Source organism: Pristis pectinata, chromosome 2, assembly GCF_009764475.1.
Source record: "Pristis pectinata isolate sPriPec2 chromosome 2, sPriPec2.1.pri, whole genome shotgun sequence".
NCBI lineage: Eukaryota > Metazoa > Chordata > Chondrichthyes > Rhinopristiformes > Pristidae > Pristis > Pristis pectinata.
In genome coordinates, this window is record NC_067406.1 from 68,996,034 (window position 1) to 69,019,379 (window position 23,346).

Below are 23,346 nucleotides of genomic sequence, written 5' to 3' on the forward strand. Positions count from 1 at the left end.
TAAGCTTTGAAGGAGCTTGTTGTTTATACACAAAGTATTGCAGCTGTCTGAAGTATTACACTATACCCCTTTTATTGGTTTTTGCAATACTTAACTAATATTATTTTTCTTTATCAGCAGATGATCCACTGACCCGACTTAAAAATACAGAGCACATCTGTTTAAATATTTGCCTGAGTCTGCAAGACCATTTAGCACTTTAGAATTAAAGCCAAGATTTTCCACAATTTACAAACTGCTAACTAGGTGTACTTGGAATTGGAGCCCTGGGTTAGATTCTGTTAGCTTGCTGCATTGTTTCCCCCACTTGTGTACAAGTAGCTCTAATGTAGTAGTGTGTAATTGTTAGAAAGATATTATGCACTGTATTTTACATTATTTATTTTTTTGGATTGCTGGGTGCTATCCATTATTGTTTCCAGAACAATCTATTATTACGCTGTACATTTATATAGTTTGATATTATAGTTGCCACTCACAGGAGTTTAGGTGAATGATAGCTTAGGACATATTAAAGATTCTGAAAGGGACTGACACAGGCTCAATGCTGCAGGAATTTTTTCAGTCTGGATGAAGGGCTAGGCCACTTGAACAGAGAGGAGAAGAAATTTCTTAACTTGGAGGGTTTTAAACCTATACGTCAGAGCACTGTGGATTCTCAGTTGCTGAGTAAATTCAAAGCTGAGTAAATAGATTTTTGGACAGTAAAAGAATCTAAGGAATGGGGATCAGGCAGGAAAGTGAATGCAGAAGATCAATCATAAGCATTGAGTAGTGGAGTAGGTTTGAGGAGCCATATGGTTGATCCCTCCTTTCATTTATTACGCTGTTCTTATGACAGCCACTGGGACCACTGCTGCTGGTCTTCATAATTTAGACTAAAAAGTTTAATGGGGTAATGCATAGCTTTCATAGCAACTAATACAAAAGTCATAGAAGTTACATCAGAACTGTGTCCTTCAGCTGATCCCAACAACAGACCTTCGTTCTGTTCAGAGACACCATAGAATGCAACATAATTATGAGACCAGTAACACAGAGACCTGGATTAATGATTAAGAGACACCAGTGCAAATCCAACAGTACCACCTTGGGAATTCAAGTTCATTTAATTGATTAACATTTGGATTGAAATACTAATTTCAGTAAAGCTGACTGTGAAACTATTATCCTAAAAAATTCACCTGGTTCACTTCTGTCCTTAAGGAAAGGGATTCTATCATATTTACCCTGTCAAGCTTACATGTGACTCTAAAACCACAGCAATGTGACTGATTCCTAGCTTCCCTCTAAGCCAATAATATAAAAGAGGATACCAAAAGTTTTTTCAGATAATATAAAGAGTAAAAAGAGAGGTAAGAGTGGACATCGGGCCACTGGAAAATGATGCTGGAGAGGTAGTAATGGGGAACAAAGAAATGGTGGATGAACTGAATGAGTATTTTGTGTCAGTCTTCACTGTAGAAGACACCAGCAACATGCCAGAAATTTGAGAGAGTCGGGGGCAGAAGCGAGTGCAGTCGCTATTACTAAGGAGAAGGTGCTTGAGAAGCTGAAAGGTCTGATGGTAGCTGAAGGGACTGTGGAGGCATTAGTAGTGATCTTTCAAGAATCACTAGAGTCAGGAATGGTTCCAGAGGACTGGAAACTTGCAAATGTCACTCCACTCTTTAAGAAGGGAGGGGGGCAAAAGACAGGAAATTATAGGCCGGTTAACCTGACTTCAGTGGTTGGTGAGATGTAGAGTCCATTATTAGGATGAGGTTTCGGGGTACTTGGATGCACATGATAAAATAGGCTGAAGTCAGCAAGGACTCCTTAAGGGGAGATCTTGCCTGACAAATCTGTTGGAATTCTTTGAGGAAGTAACAGACAGGATAGATAAAGGAGGGTCAGTGGATGTTGTTTACTTGGATTTTCTGAATGCCACACACGAGGCTGCAAAGTAAGATAGGGGCCCATGGTATTACAGGAAAGGTACTAGCATGGGTAGAAGACTGGCTGACTGGCAGAAGGCAAAGAGTGGGAATAAAGGAGGCCGTTTCTGGTTGGCTGCTGGTGACTAGTGGTGTTCCACAGGGGTCGGTGTTGGTTCCGCTACTTTTCACGTTATATGTTAATGATCTGGATGACGGAATTGATGGCTTTGTAGCCAAATTTGTGGATGATACAAAGATGGGTGGAGGGGCAGGTAGTGTTGAGGAAGCAGAGGTTCTATAGACAGACTTGGACAGGTTGGGAGAATGGGCAAAGAAGTGGCAGATAGAATACAGTGGAGGGAAGTGTATGGTCATGCACTTTGGTAGAAGAAATAAAGGTGTAGACTATTTTCTAAATGGGGAGCGAATTCAGAAATTGGAGGTGCAAAGGGACTTGGGAGTCCTAATGCAAGATTCCCTAGAGGTTAACTTGCAGGTTGAGTTGGTAGTAAGGAAGGCAAATATAACGTTAGCATTCATTTCGAGAGGACTAGAATATAAAAGCAAGGATGTAATGCTACGGTTTTATAAGGTGTTGGTCAGACTACATTTGGAGTATTGTGAGCAGGTTTGGGCCCATATCTAATGAAGGATGTGCTGGCATTGGAGATGGTCCAGAGGAGGTTTACAAGAATGATCTCAGGGATGCAAAGGTTAACGTATAAAGGCACTGGACCTGTACTCACTGGAGTTTAGAAGGATGAGGGGTGATCTCATTGAAACCTACTGAATATTGAAAGGCCTGGATAGAGTAGACGTGGAGGGGATGTTTTCAGTAGTGGGAGAGTCTGGGACCAGAGGGCACAGCTTCAGAATAGAAGGATGTTCCTTCAGAACAGAGATGAGGAGGAATTTCTTTTGCCAGAGGGTGGTGAATCTGCGGAATTCATGGCCACAGATGGCTGTGGAGGCCAAGTCATTGGGTATATTTAAAGCGGAGGTTGATAGGTTCCTGATTAGTAAGGGCAACAAAGGTTATGGGGAGAAGGCAGGAGGATAGGGTTGAGAGGGAAAAATAAATCAGCCATGATCGAACATCAGAGCAGACTCGAAGGGCCGAATGGCCTAATTCTGCTCCTATGTCTTATGGTCTAAAGAAGCTTAGCAAGCATTCAGTCATATTGAACTGCTATTAATAGTTTAAGGAAGATGGTTCATTGCCATCTACTCAAAAGCAATAGGAATGGATAATAACTGCTTAGTTGCTGGCCATACCATCCAGTGAATGAATGTGAAAACACAAACTCCTTTGATTTACTTCTATTTCTGTATATTTATTGTTAAGGATACTGTCTCCTTTAAATACACACCAAATTATTTGGAGGAGTGCTTTGTGGAATATATGCATGACCCCAAGTTTCTTGATATTCACCATATTTTGTCTGCCCCACTCTTACCCCGACCTCAGCCTGCACTATTCCAATGAAGTTCAACATACTTCAAAATCTCCACTTCATTTTTTAATTGCCTCTTGACTCAACATTGAGTTCAACAATTTCAAATAATATTTCTGACGTTCCCATTTACACGTTTGCCCTCTTACTTATTCCATTAAGATCTTCTTTTGCCTTCACCATCATGCCTTTTCACATCCAATATCTTCTGGCTTTCACCCTAATTCAGATCTCCCCTTTTATTCTTTCCTCCCCTCCCTGATTGCCTCTATTCTTGCTAAATCCCCGTTACATCCCCAACTATTTCCAGTTCCAACAAAGGTTACCATTATGAAACGTTAACTCTTTCTTTCTCTATAGATGTTGTCTGACCTCCTCTAAATATTGATATGTATATCTTCTATATACATTAGCTCAGCTAAAATTTTGATGCCTGTGCCAGAATCAATTCAAGTGAGTGAAGATCTGGTGGGGGGGGGGGGGCACATTTGATTGAATATCTGATAAATGGAAGTCCAACATAGAAACTGTGTGTGACCAGGATCAAAGAATTATTTCCCATTATTTGATATACACTGCTCTTTCTTCCAAAATTCTCTCCTTACTCTAAGTGCTTCAGGTTCAGTTCACCTATCATCCCTGTGCTTGCTATCCTTGGTATATGGTAAAGCTCATCTTGATTTTAAAAATTCTCATCCTTGTTTTCTAGTCCTTTCATTGCTTTGATCCTGCCCTTCTCTGAAACTTTCTCCAGTCCTCTTGGAGATTTGTGTTCCCTTTTAGTGCTTCCCCTGTTGCCCCTCTAGCAATCCCAATTGTAACTAGTCCACGGGGGGAGGGCCGGGGAACAACATCTTCATTGTGAAGTCCCTCCCTTGGTATCTCCACCTTTCTATCTCCCGACAAGAAACTTGTCAAAATCCACTTCTCTGACCAATTGTTTGGTCATCTACTTCAATATTTCCTCTTGTGGCTCAATGTCATTTTTTGTTTGACGAGTACTCTTATAAAGCAGCATGAAATGTTTCATCACGTTAAATGCAATCCATAGTTTTACTGATTCTCCAGTAGTAGAATACAGTCTAGTTGTATGATTCACTTTAAATCCACCCAAATGGTTCAAAATTTTACAAATTGGAAACTCATTTATAATCTATTTTGTTAATCTTGATTTTTTTTAATATCCTTCCACTATTGATTCCGTAAAAACTTTAACAACCACGCTTATAAAATGAACAATTACACATTAAATGTGTGAGAAAAAAATATCACTTACCAACATTAAATTTAATTTCTATGGCTGAATGTGAGAAAATACATCTAGAAGCAGGGCAATCAGTCACTTCAGTCATTCTGGAAAACACAAAATTTCACATAAAATCTCAAAGAATTGTGAAATTATTACAGAGTGATTCACAATCTAAAAATGACAATAAGGAAAGTGCTGTTCAATTACAGGGTCCTGCAATAGCTAAATATCTGAAAATGGCAATATACCAATAAGACACTAGAGTGACAAAAAGATAGCATATACATCAAAATTATACCAAGTTATCTTAGCTACTTCCAAAATTGGCTTCTGGTCTTTTCAGCATCTTCTCCAATGATTAAGTAACTCTTAAACAACTGCCAATAGTCCAAACCTTCCTGCTCTAATTTTAATTCACAATCTATTTTAGTTTTTCTGATATCTAACACAATGGTAATTTAACTGGCAGCAACAAGTCTATGATGATTAATAGTAATCAAGAGATTGCTTGGAGACTGAAAGCCATTGACAAGGTAGATTTAAAAAATCTGTCACAGAAATAGAGCACAAATTAACATTTATATACCCCTAATTGCCCCCTGAACTTCATGGTTTGCTGGGCCATTTCAGGGGGCACCTAAAAGTCAAACACTTTGGTGGGTTTGAATCATAAATGGGTAAGATTGTCAGATTTCCTTCCCTGAGCACATTAGTGAATCAGGTGGGCTTTTTAAAACAATCTGGCACCCTCATGGTTACCCTTATAGATGCCAGTTTTTATTCCAAACGTAATTAATTTACTCAAATTTAAAATCTTCCATTAATGCAGTCGAATTCAGATCTTTGGATTAGAGTCCAGGCCAATAAATTCTGGTATAGTAACTTAATACTCATGCTACAATGCTCCATTGAAAGTCTCAATCATAAAACGTAGCATCTATTGGCACATTTCAGTTGAAAGTTTGAAAAAGCTATCCAATTAGTCTATTGTTTCTTCTCAGCTCAATGTGCAATGATTTTCCATTTGAAGTTTGTATCCAATTCCCTTTTCTCAACAACTAGTGAGTTTGTTTCCTACGAAGTGCCAGACAAGAATTAAGATCACAAAAATTTATCATATTTTAAAAACCCTTCTTTTGGTTATTTTGCCGATCATCTTAGATCTGTGCCTTATTGAGTATTTTGCCATTTGGAACAGAATTTCCTCTATTGTATCAACACTCCTCGTTACTTTGAACCCCTCTATTAAATCTCCTTTAAGCCTCCACCCTAAGGGAGTATTTCCAACTTCTGCAATAAAACCGTCCCTGAAATCATCCTGACAAATGTCCTCTATACCTTGTCCAAGAATGATACATTCTTTCTGAAATATGATATCTGAATTTGGGCACATTATTTTAGCAGAGGCCAAACAAATTGGAACCAAGAATCATAAACTAAGAAGATATACTTTGCAGCACAGAGTCTGATTTTATATCTTACAGTATATATCAAAAGATAAAAGTTAACATATTATAGGCATACATTAGTAGTGTATCCTCCATTAAAATTCAATAAGCAATCTACCAGAATTACAGTTACCATCAATAATTTTCACATCAGTTTCACTTTTATTTTTGTAGCCTCAGGGTCATACATATTTCCGATATGGAAAAGGAAAAGGGAATGGTGTGTCCAATTTTGCAGTTAACACTAAGTGAAGAGTAAGTCCTATAGATGGGAAGAAGTTGTTACAACGGATCATGGACAGACAAGTAATTGCCTAAACCATTGGCAGGTGGAATTCATTTAAGTTATCTACTCTGGATTTCAGAAGGGCAAAACTGAAATTTTTTCTTTCATGATGTCAGACTAGGAACTGCGGAAGACTAAAGGGGTTTGTATGTTCGTGCAGATCAGTATGGACACCCATGAGCTCTACTTGGCTGTGAGACTACTCTCTTAAGAACTGAAAGAGCTAAGTGGATATTTATTAATTTCAAAGAAACTAGCCCGAGAAATTGTACTGTGTTGTGAATTGTTTATGAAGACTTGACTTTCTCGAAAAAGCATGTGTAAATAGAATGGACATAATATATGAATCACAACTTTCTTTTTGAGTCCTCTGCACCTCTGACACACTCTTGCAATGGAGGCACCTGGACCTATGGTGTGGAATGTACATCTGGATGCCACTTCCATGATCCACATGTACAGATGTTTTGGGTGGCACCGGCTATTCTTGCAGTACAAGTCTTTACAGAAAAACATAAGTTAAAGGGGACTTGCCTGGGTAGTTCCCAGACTTTGGGAGTGTGGTACTGGGAACTGGCCTCTGCCAGGTCCATTTCAACTTTACACATCACTTGTGATAACTCTATCTCAGTGTTTCCCAATTTGTCTAGCACCACCCTTCTCTTGGTTTCGACCTTTACTCCTTTCCGTTTTAATTGCTACTACAGTCCAACATCCATCTCCAATCCTGATTACCACACCACCCACCCCTTTGAATTCTCACCCTCACAAGAAGAGGATAGGCCTAGTCAACAGCAAACTGTCCCTTGGGACTCGTGAGTAATAGATTTTGCAGCAGCAGGTCCTTGAGGAAAAAACATTGGTTGGCTCACTGTAATTTTAATATGCTTTTCCAGTACCAAAGAATCACACATTTAGATAGAATAAATAAAGAGAAAAGATTTCTAGTGATATAATGCTTGATAATCAGGGCACAGAGATTTAAGGTGATTAGTAAAAGAAGTAGAGTTGATGAGTTGATACAAGAAGAAAATACACTAATTGCTGGTATGGTAGAGATAGGTTTTTAAAGCTGCCATTAAAAGAAAATTGGATAACTACTTGAAGGAGAAACAAAAAATTAAAGACATATGCAAAGGGCAGGGAAGTGAGATTACCTGGACTGCTCTTTGAATGAGCTGGCACAAACACGACAGATTAAGTGGTCTCATTCTGTTCTCTGCAGTTCCCTGATTCTTTGAATTCTTAAAGCCAGTGTACAACTACAAAGAGTAATCAAAAAGATTAATGGAGCCAAATCAAAATACTTTTTCCGAAATAAATGAGCCTATAAATCATCAAATATACCCTGCAAAGAAACTTTGGATACATAGTCAAAGAGCTTTGAAACAGATTATAGACTTCTTTTTTAAAAGATGTGAAAGGCAGGTAAGTGGTGTTGAGGTATAGATTAACCATGATCTAAATGAAGGGATGGGTAACTAAAGGGGATGTATATTCTAACCCTGGCTATGTCATTCATTATAAAATTAAAAGTAGCATACTTTTTTTGCTAAATTACATTCTAATGTTCAATAATAATCTCAATGAAGTATTTGAGATCATTTATGGCATTTCTACCTTCACTGCCACCACTGAGCCCCATGTTGTACAAGTGAACTGGTGATATTTAAAAAGGTAATATCTATAAAAAGGGCTTGGTTGTTAAAATCTCAACCACTGCCCTGAAGAGGGTAGGAGTTTTGTTTGTTGAGTGCTGGTTGTGACCCACCGAGTACAGTTATTTATCCATGTTCATGTCAAAGATTATTATTCTGGTGAAAAATCTTTTGACAAGAATATAGATAAAAATTTGTAAAGAGCATTTTTAAAGCATAATGCCAAAAGCAGGAAGCTAGGACTGAATCGGCAGAGACACTGTATGTTGAAAGGCATCTTTCAGTTCTGTAAAAACCTGTAATACTATGCTTTAGGAGGCTCATTGTGGTCATCTTCGACACAGGATATTGCAGCTGAGAAACCTTGATTATTGATCTTTCTTCAGGACGTTTCTTTAAAATTACCATTGATTCAAATCTAAGCCATATTTTGTTTCCTATAATCTATACAGCAAAACCAAATGGATTTAAAATTGACTTATGAAACATAAGATACTACAAGTAATTGCTACACATTGGGGGACAAGATGTCCTTTTAAATTTTCTATTCAAGAGGATGTTTCATACACAGAAAAGTTCTTTTTTCAAATTGGAAGATATCTGTAGCAATGTAACAACATGGCAGCTCAAATATGAAGCAGCTCCTGAACAAACAAAATGTGTGCACTTGCTGATGGGACATGTAGTTTGCTTTAATCCAGGGATTACTGTACCAAGCTTTCTTCTTTTAACACCGCACTGGGCCCGTACATCCTTCCCAATACAATCACCAACTGCTCTGTTATCTCCTCACCACTCGAGGAGAGTGCAATAACTCCAATAATGAATAAAATGTTTCATCACTGAATACCATCTCCATAATTAAAAAACACAGAAAATTCAAAAATAGCAACAACTTGGATTTCTGCAATGCCATCTGGAAAAAGAAGTTCCATGGCAGTTCAGTGAGATGCAGCAAAGACAGACACAAAACTAAGTAAGGGGAGATTGACATGAGTACTTGAAAACATGGCTACACGGGTGTTGTCCAATAAAGGATCTTGATCTGAAAGGTTAACTCTCTTTCTCTTTCTACAGATGCTGCCTGACTGCTGAGTGTTTCCAGCATTTTCTGCTTCTATTTGAGATTCTCTGAATCTGCAGTTTTATTTTTGATTTTCTGGTGTGGTTAAGAATGGACAAAAGAAGATAGGAGGTGGTGGTAGAGGAGAGGATCTAGAAGTACAGGGATTTTAAAAGAGATCATTTTAGAGCATGGAAATCGGCCAGTGTGGATAAAACAGTCAATAATGAAGCAAAACAATGGGAAACCCACAGGAAGCCAGAATAAGAGCAACAAAAATTGAGGTTGGCAGCTTGTAAAACTGGAGAAGGGTATAGGGAGAGGGAGAGCATGGCCATGGAAGACTGGAGGAAATTAGAGGGGGCAAGGAGGGATATGGACAAGGAAGAATGACAAAACAAGGAACAGCATTTAAAGTCAAAGGCAACTTTACTGTCATAAGCACTAGTACAAGTGTGCACAGGTGCAATGAAAAACTCACTTGCAGCAGCATCACAGGCACATAATGTTATATAGGCAGCATTCACAAGAAAAACATAAATTATACACAATTGTTATAAGAAAGAACACAATTAAAAGAAAAAAAGACGAAGCCCATTTTGGTGCAAAGTGATCAAAGTGGTCATAGTGTTGCTAAACCGTAGTGATTAGGGTTTTACTGGCTGGTTCAAAAACCAAATGGTTGAAGGGAAGTAGCTGTTCTTGAACCTGGTGGTGTGGGACTTCAGGCTTCTGTACCTCCTGCCCAACGATAGCTGTGAGAATTTGACATGACCCGGATGGTGGGCATCCTCGATGATGGATGTTGCCTTCTTGAGGCAGAGCCTCCTGTAGATACTACCGATGGTGGGGAGGGACATGCCTGTGATGTATTGGGCAGAGTCCACTACTCTCTGAAGCTTCTGATATTCCTGCGTATTCGAATTGCTGCACCAGACCATGATGCAACCAGACAGGATACTTTCAACAGTATATCTGTAGAAGTTTTTAAAGAGTGTTCAGTGACAAGCCAATCTCCTTAACCTCCGAAGAAAATAAAGATGCTGGCGTGCTTTCCTTGTAATTGCACCTACATGCTGGGCCAGGACAGGTCATCCAATATGTTAACGCCCTGGAATTTAAAGCTGCTGACTCTCTCCATGGTCGATCCCCTATGTAGACTGGTGCATATGTGCCCTCCTTCCCTTCCTGAAGTTATCAATCAGCTCTTTAGTTTTGCTGACATTGAGTGAGAGGTTGTTGTTGCAGCACCACTCAACCAGGTGTCCAATCTTGCTCCTATATGTTGACTCATCACCACTTGTGATTCATCCAACAACAGTGGTGCTGTTGGCAAATTTGAAGATGGTATTGGAGCTGTGCTTAGCCACACAGTCAATGTGTGTATAGAGAGTAGAGCAGGGGGCTATGCATGCAGCCTTAAGGTGCATCTGTGTTGATGATCAGCAAGGAGGAGACGTTGTTACCAATCCTCACTGATTGAGCTCTGCCAATGAGGAAGTCGAGTATCCAGTTGCAGAGGGAGGTACAGAAGTCCAGTTCTTGAAGGTTTTCTTTGAAAATTTGAAGCAATGGCACATTTGGAATTAATCAAAGTTCAAGAAAGATGGGGACAATGGTCAAAAAGCGATTAGTATTGATCAGGATACAGAAAGCAAGACTATGGATAAGTTGAAACATGGGTGACAGATTAGTCTAAAGAATTGAAGTAATTTAAATACAGAGAAGGCAAAAGCATAATTGCGGCTTTGGTGCCTGATGGACTGAGGTGTTGTAGAAGGAAATTTAATTTGGCATCATGGCCAGCACAGACATGGTGGGCTGAAGGGCCTGTTAGTGTGCTAAACTGTCCTCTGTTCTAAGAATAGAATAATGCGAAGGCACCCCCATAAACTGGATTACAAGAGACAGACATTTTAAAACCTGTTTGTAAAGACTTCACAGAGCCCGAGAAAACAACATTCATGATTTTAGTATAGGTTTTGAGAAGGGTAGAAACCTGATTGTGCACAAGATTTCAACTACGATCAAGGAGGTATTAACACACTACAGGGAAGTATCCACATTGGTCACAACTGGTAAACTGTGCAAAAAAGTGCACTGGTTTAGTTATCATTCAAGCTTCTGCAAAAAGATCATTTATTGACCACAAATGTAAACTATTGCTGATTAGCCCATCTTTCAATCAGAGTAAAAGACACAGGTTTTCTTTTAAATTAAAAGACTTTCAATGATATATTTAAGAATGATGACAATTTATTACAGTTGAAAATGAGTTCATTTCAAAAAAATGTATTTTAATAATGACCTAGTCTACCAACTGTAAAATCACTGAAAATGATTAAAATTTACAGACAACCATTACTAGATTCAGTGGAATAAATTTAGGCAGTGTCTTAACATATTAAATATCTATTTTTATTAACCTGTCAATTATAGCCTGTGCTTCTAAGAAAACAAGCACAAGTTGAAAATCTTCGAGTGGCAAAAATTTGCCATCCTTATTATTTCATTCTGGGACCAGCTTGGGGACAGAGCTAGCCTTGGGCAGAAGGATTTCATGCTAGTAGTAAATATTGCAGGAATTTGATTTATGCTACATATAAATTGAATTGCAAATTCCCCAATCTTTTGCATGAATTTGGCTGATTCTATCTGGATCGCACTGACAGAATCTAGGTAAATTCAAGTAGAAACTACCTCATCAAAAGGTCAAGGAGAGAAAGGGAGTTTAGGGATTGGAAGAGGCAATTATCAGGATCAGATGGGTCAAAGCTCTAATTTTCGAGGGAGGAATTAGATGACTAAGGACTAAGAACTTTGGTGAGAAAGAAATCAAAGGGGCAGAAGGTAGATTTCATGGACAAGATATGCCTAGAGTGGGCACAAAAGAGATTAGAAAGAAACTTAGGGCTGGTACTGATTGTTGAGGAGAAAACGCGTCTAAAAAGGGAGAGACAAATGATCATAAATAAAACAGAAAATGCTGGACATATTCAACAGGCCAGGCAGCAACTGTGGAAAGAGAACGAGAGCTAACATTTCAGCTCGAAGGACTTTTGTCAGAATGATCACAGAATGAGAGAGGCAACAGAAAGCAGAAAAAATGTCAAAAGAAGCCAAAATAAAAATAAAAAAGGAGATAGAAATAATAGATAAGAGTTCAGAATGATAAATAAGACGCAAATTATAGGCAAGGCAAAATGAGTGTACTTGCAATTAAAAAAAATTACAGGGAAGAAGAGACATGAAACATGCCATAATTAATGATTCACTGTTGGTGATTGAAGTATAGACATTCCCCCATTACATAAGGGTTTCTGTAAACCGATTTCTCTGTACGTCAGAAATGTTGTTTTCTATAGTAATCCATATCATATCATTGTACATACTCTTGCTATAATTCTTTCATTTCATTGAATAATCACACTAAAACTAGCCATAATTAACCTGATGGAGTATATACCATATCCAGCCATTAATGAATACCATGAAAACGTTATTATTGTTATTACTAGCTTGAAAAAAAGCTTTAACAATGTGGGACAATTTGTGTAAAGTCATATTTCTGTAGGTCAGGTCATTCATAACCCAGGGAGGCCCTGCAAATTTTATTTGGTGTGCTCATCTTGGAACACTTATCAACCGAGTCCAGGTTCAAAGTCAGTCATGGAGTGAAGGTGGACCCTCAAACTGATGGAAGTTGCTGGTGTGTTCAGATAGCTGAAGAATGGAAAGATAATCATGAACCAGCAGGGGTTGATGGAATTGCATCCTGTGCCCAATGAACACACACCAATGAATCCCCATGAAGCAGCAATCATTTCTTAATAAAGAGTTGAGACTGCTGCCAGGTCAACTACATTGCAATGGTAACACAAGAGGAATGGTAGTGTAGCAGTTAGCATAACGCTATAAGAGCACCAGCGACCTGGGTTCAATTCCGGCCACTGTCTGTAAGGAATTTGTATGTTCTACCCGTGCCTGCGTGGGTTTCCTCCAGGTGTTCTGGTTTCCTCCCACATTCCAAGAACATACAGGGTAGGAAGTTTATGGGCATGCTATGTTGGCACCGGAAGTGTGGCGACACTTGCGGGCTGCCCCCAGAACATTCTACGCAAAAGGTGCATTTCACTGTGTTTCGATGTACACGTGACTAATAAAGATATCTTATTTAGTTCTTTTAGCAATTGGCTCTTCTTTAAGCCTACAAGCTGGTCAATATTCTGTATTCTAGCAAACTAAGCTTTCTCAGTCATTATGTAGTTAAGTGCCCTTGCCTAGAAACTGCCTGAAAGTTTATACATTTTTACGAGAAGTGGAAGACCACTGTAACTGAAAGTAAACAATTTAGTCATTCTGAATGTGATAGAATTGACAAAGACTGGAATTATGGACTAACAGTTACAAATAACAGTAATGTTGGCTAATTCAATAAATCTGATTCATCACATGAATTACCAAACATTCTGCAGAGAAAGGCTTCAGAAAAATAATCTTGTGTTAAAGAGACTGAGCTGTTCTACGAGATGGTGTTAACAAAGTATTCTTTAACTTTAACTGGGTCATGATACATCAGAATTCTTGATGACAGATATGCTAGTATTCTTGCTCTTAATATTTTAGAAGTCATTACATTATTGGAACAGTTACAGAAATAGATAATGTAATTTACATAAGTCTAAAGTATACATTTAGAATATTTTCATGCTGTATGTTGTGTTCCATTTAGGAAAATAATAAGGTGGTTGCCTGATATGCAATAAATTTTGGACACGAAATATTATTCAGGGTGAACCGTATATATAGAAAATTGTCTCGAAGTTGTTGTATTTTAAAAAAAACTATTGATTTATAGTTCTCCTGTCAGTTACATGGGTAAAGTCTATTAAATTATAAAGTGAGCTTAGAAAAGTAGAAATTCAGTCTTCCTTTAGCTGACTGAGAAATGGTATTTCCTAAAAAAGCTATCCCTTCAATAATAATGGCTTCTTTGTCTATAATTTGCCAACACCTAAATTAACTGTGTTCAGCACAAGATTTTATTATTTTTGGAAAAGCTGAGAAGCATCACCTAAACTGTTCGTAAAGGAACCAGACTTTGTAGAAAAGGACCAATTGCAGCTTGATTCTCATTTAAACATTAAATGTTGTGTGTAATGTATGATAATTTAATGAATTATTACATATCAATTCCTTATTATATATATGCGCATCCACATGACTGATGGAGCTTGTGGGAAGAAAATGTATCCACATGGACAATTTATCCACCCTAAACACACAATGAGACATTAAAATTGGTAAATTCTGACAAAGAGTTGCTAAGAATTGCTGATGTGAAAAATGGGGAGGAGGAAGACAAAATAAAATCACTCCGCTGCAGCAATGTGTGCTCTGCTGAAATTACATACAATGTATAACATCGGAGCATAGTAATATATCCTGCTTCCTTTTAGATCTACTTGATCTGGCCTGGAACACTTAATTGGGGGAAATCAAGATAGCAAAATCCATCTTTCAGTTTGATGGAACAAATGAAAATGAGCCAGAATTTTATATTAAAAAATAAGAACAGCAAATCAGTGGCAGACTTCTTCATAAGCCTTGATAAATTATCAGATTGGGGGGGGGGCAGAAATTTTAGTTCACTATCCATAATATTCTGATTATAATGAAATACTCATGACTTTGCTGCTTTACTTGAATAATATCTGAGAAACAGGGCAAAATTGGAATCATCTACTCTACTTGACTGGATTAAATAGGATGGATCTACTGATGTTTGGCACACCCCCTTTAGAGCACACAATTTCTTCCATTGCAAGATCCTGTGGGCAAGCTGTCCTCCATTTGAGCTCCTTGAAGATTCGAATATACATTCATAGAGATACACAGCACAGAAACAGGGCCTTCGACCCAGCTCATCCATGCTGACTAAGGTGCTAACCAGGACAATTCCATTTGCCTGCATTTGGTCCAAATCCCTTTAAACTCTTTGCATCTATGTATCTGTCCAAATGTCTTTTCAACATTGTAATTGTACCTGCCTCTACCACCACCTGTGGCAGCTCGTTCCATATACCCACCACCCTCCATGTGAAAAAACTGTCCCCTCAGATCTCCTTTAAAGCTTTCCCCCTCATCTTAAACTTATGCCCTCTCGCTTTAGACTACCTTACCTTGGGAAAAAAGACTGTGACTATCTACGCTATCTATGCCACTCATAATTTTATAACCTCTAAGATCACCCCACAGCTTACTTTGGTCCATGGAAAACAGTCCCAGTCTATCCGAGCTCTCCTTTAACTCAAGCCCTCCAATCCAGGCAACATCCTTGTGAATCTTTTCCTGCATCCTCTCTTGCTTAATCATATCCTTCCTATAGCACAGCGACCAGAACTGCACACAATACTCCAAGTGCAGTCTAATCAACATTTTATATAACTGTAACATGACGACTCAACTTTTGTATTCAATGCTATGGACAATGAAGACAAGCATGCTATTTGCCTTCTTCACCACCCTGTCTAACTATATTACCAATTTCAGGGAACTAAGTACTTGTACGCCAAGGTCTCTCTGTTCAACAACATTCCCCAGAGCCCTGCCATTCCACTGTGTATGTCCTGGCCTAGTTTAACTTACCAAAATGTATCACTTTGCACTTGTCTGAGATAAATTCCATCTGCTATTAATTTGCCCACATTCCCAGTTGATCAAGATTCTGTTGTAACTTTAGACAACCTTCTTCACCGCCCGCTATAACACCAATTTTGGTGTCATCTGCAGATTTGCTAATCATGCCACCTATTTTCTCATCGAAATCATTTATATGACAAACAACAGAGGACCTAGCGCCAATCCCAGCGACACACCACCAAGCTAATTTTGTATCCTGGATCCCAAGTGTTCTAATCTTCCGCACTAACCTACCGTGTAGGATCTTGTCAAAGGCCTTGCTAAAGTCCACGTAGAAATATCTACCGCCTTGTCCTTGTCAATATTCTTGGTCACCTCTTCAAAAAACTCAATCAAATTTGAGAGACACGATTTCCCCCACACAAAGCCACGCTAACTATCCCAAATCAGTCCTTACCTTTCCAAATGCAAATAAATCCTGTCACTCAGAATCGCTTCCAATACATTCCCCACCACTGATGGGTAAGGTTCATTGGCATGTAGTTCCCTGGCTTGTTCTTGTAGCTCTTCTTAAACAATTAGCCATCCTCCAGTTTTCTGATACCTCACTATGGCTAACGAAGATACGAAAATCTCTGCCAGGGCCCCTGTGATTTCTTTCCTTGCTTCTCACAATGTCTCAGGTTACACCTGGTCAGGCTCCAGGGATTCATCCACCTTTCAGTGCTTCAAGGCTGCCAGCACATCCTCTTTCAAAATGTCAATATGTTTTAGAATATCACTGTTCTCTTTCTTGAACTCACTGGCCCAGAAAATCAGTGGTCTGATCGGATTGATAAAATATGGCATAATTTCAACTCTAGAGCAGGAAAGAATTAGGCTGTATCTCCTCCCTGCACTCAGTGAGCTGACCTCAGCTGCTCTGGGAGAGGGTACTTGAAGCAGATCATCTCCCAGTTAAGGTGAATAAAACACCCACCTTTCTGTCTTGGTCCTTAGCTCTGATCCCTGGTGACATCTGCATTTTGGGGGCAAAACTCTTAACTATTTTCCACTCTTGATGCTGGGAGTGAGTTTTGCTCAGAAGCAGCATCCTTCCCTAAACCAGCACCCAAGGTAGAGATCAAGAATACCCAGACCCACGATAAGGGCTGGGAATCAAGATCTTGAAACATGATCAATTTCTTTGGTATCTTTTGTATTCCTACAGTTGTGCTGCTCTCATTTGGGTCAGTGCTCCATGGATTGATGGTAGAGGGCACTATCTTATGATGCAGATGGGGAGAAACAAAGTGTTTCGACACTAAAACCCTATGGTGAGGTCATCATCACAGCGGAGCCACCACAGGAATGGCAGACAGTGATTTGGAATTAGCAAATGGAGTTAGATGGCAGCAACCTTTTGAGGGAAAAAGCCTAGATGTGCTGGAAGTTCTGAGAGAAAATGCCAGTAGGGCTTTGGAAGATCTGCTGTAATACTAACCTTCTCTGCCACTAGTGCATAGTGGCTGTAATATGTTACTATCTATCAGATGCATTGGAGCAACTCCTGTAGCTTACCCATGAAAGCTCTACAACAACAAAAACAAGAATTAAGTGTCTGAGAAACACCACTGCCTTAACTCTCCCTCTATCCTTAATAAAACACATTACAGTTCCTTCATGGTCACTGGTTCAAAAATCACCATTACTATCATTAGTATACTCCCTATCATTACACAGAACAGTGGTTCTCAACCCACAGCCCAATCAGTACACTGCTTTATTCCATTTGACAAAAAGGTACAAATGCATACAAGGGAAGGATGATGTGTGGCTGTGGCCTACAGTTCCAAATCCCTACCTTCAACATCCTGGGGATCAAAGGCCAGGAAGTCATCAGGACTAGGTACAATAAATTCTGTGAGTGCAACAGCAGATCAAAGACTTGATATTCTGAAGATAGTGACTCACGTCCTATCACCCCCAAAGCCTCTACAAGGAATAAGTCAGGAGCATGATGGAATATTCTTCACTTGACTGGATGTGCAGCTCCAACAACTCTGAAGAAGCTTGACACTATCCAGGACAAAGCAGCCCACTTGACTGGCACCCATCCACTATCCAAACATTTATTCCTGCTACCATCAGGTGCACAGTGGCTGCGGTATGCACCTTCTGCAAGATGCACTGCAGTTACTTACCCAGATATTCTGATACCACATCCCAAATCCAGGGTCTCCACCGATAAGAGTGACAAGTGCTGCAGGTGTTTGGGAACACCACTAGCTGCGAGTTCCCCTCCAAATTGGACTCCATCTTGATTTGGAAATGTATTGCCAGCCCTATATTGCATTCTTAAGTCCATTCTTAAGTTTCCTCCTGGCTACCTTGTAACTGTCTAGAAGCCCCGTCTGATCCTTGCTTCCTAAACCTTAAGTAAGCTTCTTTCTTTCCTCTTCACTAGATATTCCACATCTTTTGTCGACCATGGTTCCTTCACCTTACCATCCTTTTCCTGCCTCAATGGGACAAACCTATCTAGGACCCCATGCAAGTGATCCCTAAATAACATCCACATTTCCATTGTGCATTTCCCCGAGTACATCTGCTTCCAATTTACACTCCTAAGTTCTTGCTTAATAGCATCATAATTCCCCCTCCCCCAAGTAAGTACTTTTCCATACCATTTGCTCCTACCCCTCTCCAAGGCAAGGGTAAAGGTCAGGTAGTTGTGGTCACTGTCTCTGAAATACCCACCGAGAGATCTGACACCTGACCAGGTTCATTGTCTAGTACCAGACCCAGAATGGCCTCTCCTCTAGTTGGCCTGTCCACATACTGTGTCAGGAATCCTTCTTGGACACATCAAACAAATTCCGCCCCATCCAAACCTTTTGCACTAAGGAAGTGCCAATCAATATTAGGGAAGTTGCAATCACCCATGGTAACAACCGTGTTATTTTTGCACCTTTCCAAAATCTGCCTCCTGATTTGTTCCTCAGCGTCTCTGTTGCTACTGGGGGGCTATAGAATACTCCCAAAAGAGTGATCGCTCCCTTCCTGTTTCTGATCTCTACCCACACTGACTCAATAGACAATCCCTCCAGGATGTCTTCCTTTTCTACAGCTGTGATACTGTCCCTGAATAGCAATGCCACTCCCCCGCCTCTTTTACCTCCCCGTCCCTTTTGAAGCATCTAAACCCTAGAATATCCAGCAGTCATTCCTGCCTTTGTTACAGCTAAGTCTCTGTAATGGCCACAACATCGTAGTTCCATGTACTGGCCCATGCTCTGACTTCATCACCCTTGTTCTTGATACTTATTGCATTAAAAATAGACACACTTCAACCCATCCAACTGACTATCCTCCCTCACAGTCTCTCTACACGCTGCATCAACCTGTACACCAACTGCCCCATCCTCTGGCCTATCACTCGGGTTCCAATCCCCCTGCCAAACTAGTTTAAAATGCCATATAAATCTGCAAATTACTGAATGAGAGTTGTACCAAAATGTATTTTGTATAATATGTAGCATTCCTGTAAGTATCTTCAGACCTTAAAGGAAAAACTGCTTTCATATATTTTGTAGTAATACAAGTGAGAAACACAACAGGCAGTAACTTAATTTAAAAAACATTAAATAGGGAGAAACTGATCTGTTTGTAGTATGTAATGATATCGCAAAAGCTTTCAAAAAGACTATTTTCAACTTCAGTAGCGAGACCAACAAAAAATGATTACATCTTAAATGTCTTCACACCTGCCAGAGGAATTCTTTGCTCCATGGTCTCTAATAAAACTGAAGATAATAAAAATGTCTTAGCTGCCAACACTTGTTTACCAAATTAAATGACTATACACTTCCCTATAAATATGGAATAAAAGCAGGCATTTAAATTAAGAACAAGCTATAAGAAAAATCTACAAATTATAATTCCTTACATTTCTCCAAAGCAGGATACTACTGATTACTGCTGTAATCTAAGTCTGCTAAAAACAGAGAAAATCAATTGTTAGCTCTTCCAAATTTCAATACCAACAACAGGCATTTAAGTGCAGGGATACATGCTATTTGCTGTAGGCTCAAACTACCAGTTTCCAAAGCAACCAGGGCCACTCAGGTCAACAACTCTATAAAGAGCCACATCACTCTTGCAGTCTCATTATAAGTGCAAAGAAATAGGGCAAAATGATACAAAATTCAGAAAACCTCGGTGCACAGAACATAACTAATCAGTCAAAAAGTGATTTCCTAATTTCTTTTAGTGGGCATGTTACATTGACCTCAATGAGTGGGTCTCTTTCCGTCCTGAGTTTTTAAATAACATTGAAAGAATTGACAATATGCAACCTCATGCAATATTGAGAGAGGATCAGGCCCATGATTCATTGCACAATGATCTCCTGATTGCAATCATGTCTTTGAGAGGAAGCCTGCATGCAGAGATTGATTACTTATAACAGTTAGAGTGAAGAGTTAAAAGGGACTTTTTTTTTTAAGAAGTCTGAGACAGTCACCCAGGTCAATGACACATAGTGTCAGCAGATGGCAATTGAATTGAACATCCAAGGACTATGAAAAATTGCTTTAGTTCCGCATGTTCTCAGAATAATGAGAGAGACAGGGCATTGAGAGGAGTGGAATAAAACTCTTATATTTCTAGCATGACTATTTTCTTCTAAACTGACACTTTGCAGGTATCTTGATATTCCCAAATCACAGAATAATTTCCATCTGAATTCTTAATGAATGATCTGACCAATGCAGTTTGAAAGCAAAACCAAGGCTCTGCTCAAAATCAGGATAATCAAATAACATGCACCTGTCCAAGCATGTTTCGCGATGCATCTAGCAAAAGTGAACAGATTTCTATCAAGAAATCTCAGGAGAACCTACTAAAAATGACTAAATCTAAATATTATTTTCCCGGTTTGGCAGTTTTTTTCTTTTTTTGTGCAAAACACGGCACACACTTAAAATAAGTACTTGGATTGTATTCGGAATTAGACCTTAACCTAGATAAATCGCTTAAGAAACTTCTTGGAGGTGGTGGCTAGGGAGAGGCAACTAACAGTGCAGTACAATAACTGAGTTCACTACTGCAAAATTCTTCTGCAGTTTGATGTTTTGAGGTTATCATTCTCTTCAAAGAGAATTTATCATTATTTGGACACACTGTGCAGGAGGTATATTGGCTGAATGGCCTGTCATGGTCTCACAGTGCTATCGAATTAGAGACATTGCTCTGTACTTTCCCTATTTTGTACAAAACATTTACATTTTTCTCTTTCAAACTATTTATAATGATTTGTTTGGGTTTTCCTTAAGTTCACCATGCCTTTTTTTTGACACAGCCAATTGTTTTACATCTTAATTTTGAAAGCTGCATTTTAATGCTATTTGAATATTTTGCTTTTATTCCTCTTATTCATTTGATAAAATTATTACTTTTATAAACACCTGATTTTTGATATTTTTCCTTCCAACTACCTATTAAGAATGCAATGCCATTTTGATGTCTGTTTCAAATTTACATAAATTTCTTCCCTTCGTTTAAGATTGTCTTCACATCAAACATTTCTCTGCCTTCAGAGGAGCTGAAGTCTCCTCTCTTTGGAACTATTTGCTAGGAACTGCATGAGAATGACTAAGAAGATCATATTTCTTTTTTCCATTTTACATTCCTCTACATTGGAAATTTGAATTCTCCATAGAATCTACTCAAGTGTATGAATAAGGTCAGGCTAAATCTCAGATCTAGTGTCGTGTCTTGTAATTCCTTAGAATTGTGTTCACTACCCAGAGCTGGCAAGTAAATTTTTTGTACAATTTAAATCACATATCTCGGGGTTTCTTGCCTTTATCATCTTAAAACATCTGGGTAAATACATTCTTACAAAACAGCGTCATAGTTATTGGCTGTAAGTTTGCCAAACAACCACATGGTTTACATGGTGATATTCCATAATGTAAAAGATATTACTGTCATTTTGAACCTATTTACTTTCATGACATAAGAGACTGCAGATGCTGGAATCTGGAGCAACAATCCGCTGGAGGAACTCAGCGGGTTGAGCAGCATCTGTGGGAGGAAAGGAATTCCTGATATGGCAATCTTTCATCCCATTCTGGATGTGTCACTTTGGAAAGAAACAGTCCTGATGCAGGGTTTCGATCCAAAACATCAACAATTCCTGCTCGACCCACTGAGTTCTTCCAGCAGATTGTTTGTTGCTATTTACTTTGATGTTTTTATGGTTGAAACTTTCAATTATCGATCCAACTGTAAAATCCTGCACACTTATGCACCTCAAATTTGTTACCATTTTTTTCCAGTGAGAATACCGGTTATCTCAATTATTTTATCAGAGCCACAAGATTTACATCTGTGGAATACAAATACTCAGAAAAATACAGAAAATCAGGATCTGGCAAGAAGCATTTATAAGCAGAGAGATCATGTTCAATTAATATTCACATTTTTATAATTAAAATTAAGCCTCTATGAAGCACTTTGAGATTTTTTTTAAAAACATCAATAGTGCTTTAAATGGATAGGATATATTTTAACTTCCATAAAAGAACTCAAGGTCATTGCCCACAGTTTTCAATGTAGGGGGATGGAAGGAGAGATGTATGACTCAGTGACAGAAAGTAGATAGTGAAGTGGATATTAAGAGAGAGGATGTGTTGGAGTTGTTGGAAAATATTAGGACCGATAAGTCCCCAGGGCCTGCTGGAATATTTCCCAGGCTGCTTCGTGAGGCGAGGGAGGAGATTGCTGAACCGTTGGTTAGGATCTTTGAGTCCTTGTTGACAACGGGGATGGTACTGGAGGATTGGAGGGTGGCGAATGTTGTCCCCTTATTCAAAAAAGGTAGTAGGGATAGTCCAGGGAATTACAGACTGGTGAGCCTTATGTCTGTGGTGGGTAAGCTGTTGGAAAGGATTCTAAGAGATAGGATCCACGAGCATTTGGAGAAACATGGACTGATTAGGGACAGCCAGCATGGCTTTGTGAAGGGAAGATCTTGCCTCATAAGCCTGATAGGGTTCTTTGAGGAGGCGACCAGGAAGATTGATGAGGGTAGTGCAGTGGATGTGGTCTACATGGATTTTAATAAGGCATTTGACAAGGTTCCGCATGGTAGGCTTCTTCAGAAGGTCAGAGGCCAAGGGATCCGGGGAAGCTTGGCCGTGTAGATTCAAAATTGGCTTGCCTGTAGAAAGCAGAGGGTGGTGGTGGAGGGAGTGCATTCGGATTGGAGGGCTGTGATTAGTGGTGTCCTGCAGGGATCGGTTCTGGGACCTCTACTTTTTGTGATATTTATTAATGACTTAGATGAGGGGGTGGAAGGCTGGGTTAGCAAGTTTGCAGATGACACAAAGATTGGTGGTGTTGTGGATAGTGTGGAGGGCTGTAGAAGCTTGCAGAGGGATATTGATAGGATGCAGAGCTGGGCTGACAAGTGGCAGATGGAGTTCAATCCAGAGAAGTATGAGGGAGTACACTTTGGAAGGACAAACTCCAAAGCAGAGTACAAGGTAAGTGGCAGGATTCTGGGCAGTGTAGAGGAGCAGAGGGATCTGGGGGTTCATACCCACAGATCACTGAAAGTTGCCTTGCAGGTGGATCGAGT

The 23,346-nt window shown here is 39.3% G+C and overlaps 1 protein-coding gene across 2 annotated transcripts in view; it reads right to left on the reverse strand.

Moving 5' to 3' along the window:
* LOC127584496 (kelch-like protein 5) overlaps positions 1 to 23,346 on the reverse strand; it is a 92,959-nt gene that overhangs the window by 64,313 nt on the left and 5,300 nt on the right. Inside the window, exons 2-3 of one of the 2 annotated variants that reach the window (XM_052041283.1) lie at positions 7,514 to 7,618; positions 4,650 to 4,726 (exon numbers count right to left, since the gene is read on the reverse strand). The gene's annotated coding sequence lies outside the window, so the exon portion shown is untranslated. The remainder of the gene's footprint in view (positions 1 to 4,649; positions 4,727 to 7,513; positions 7,619 to 23,346) is intronic. The other variant, XM_052041284.1, reaches the window with a different exon arrangement.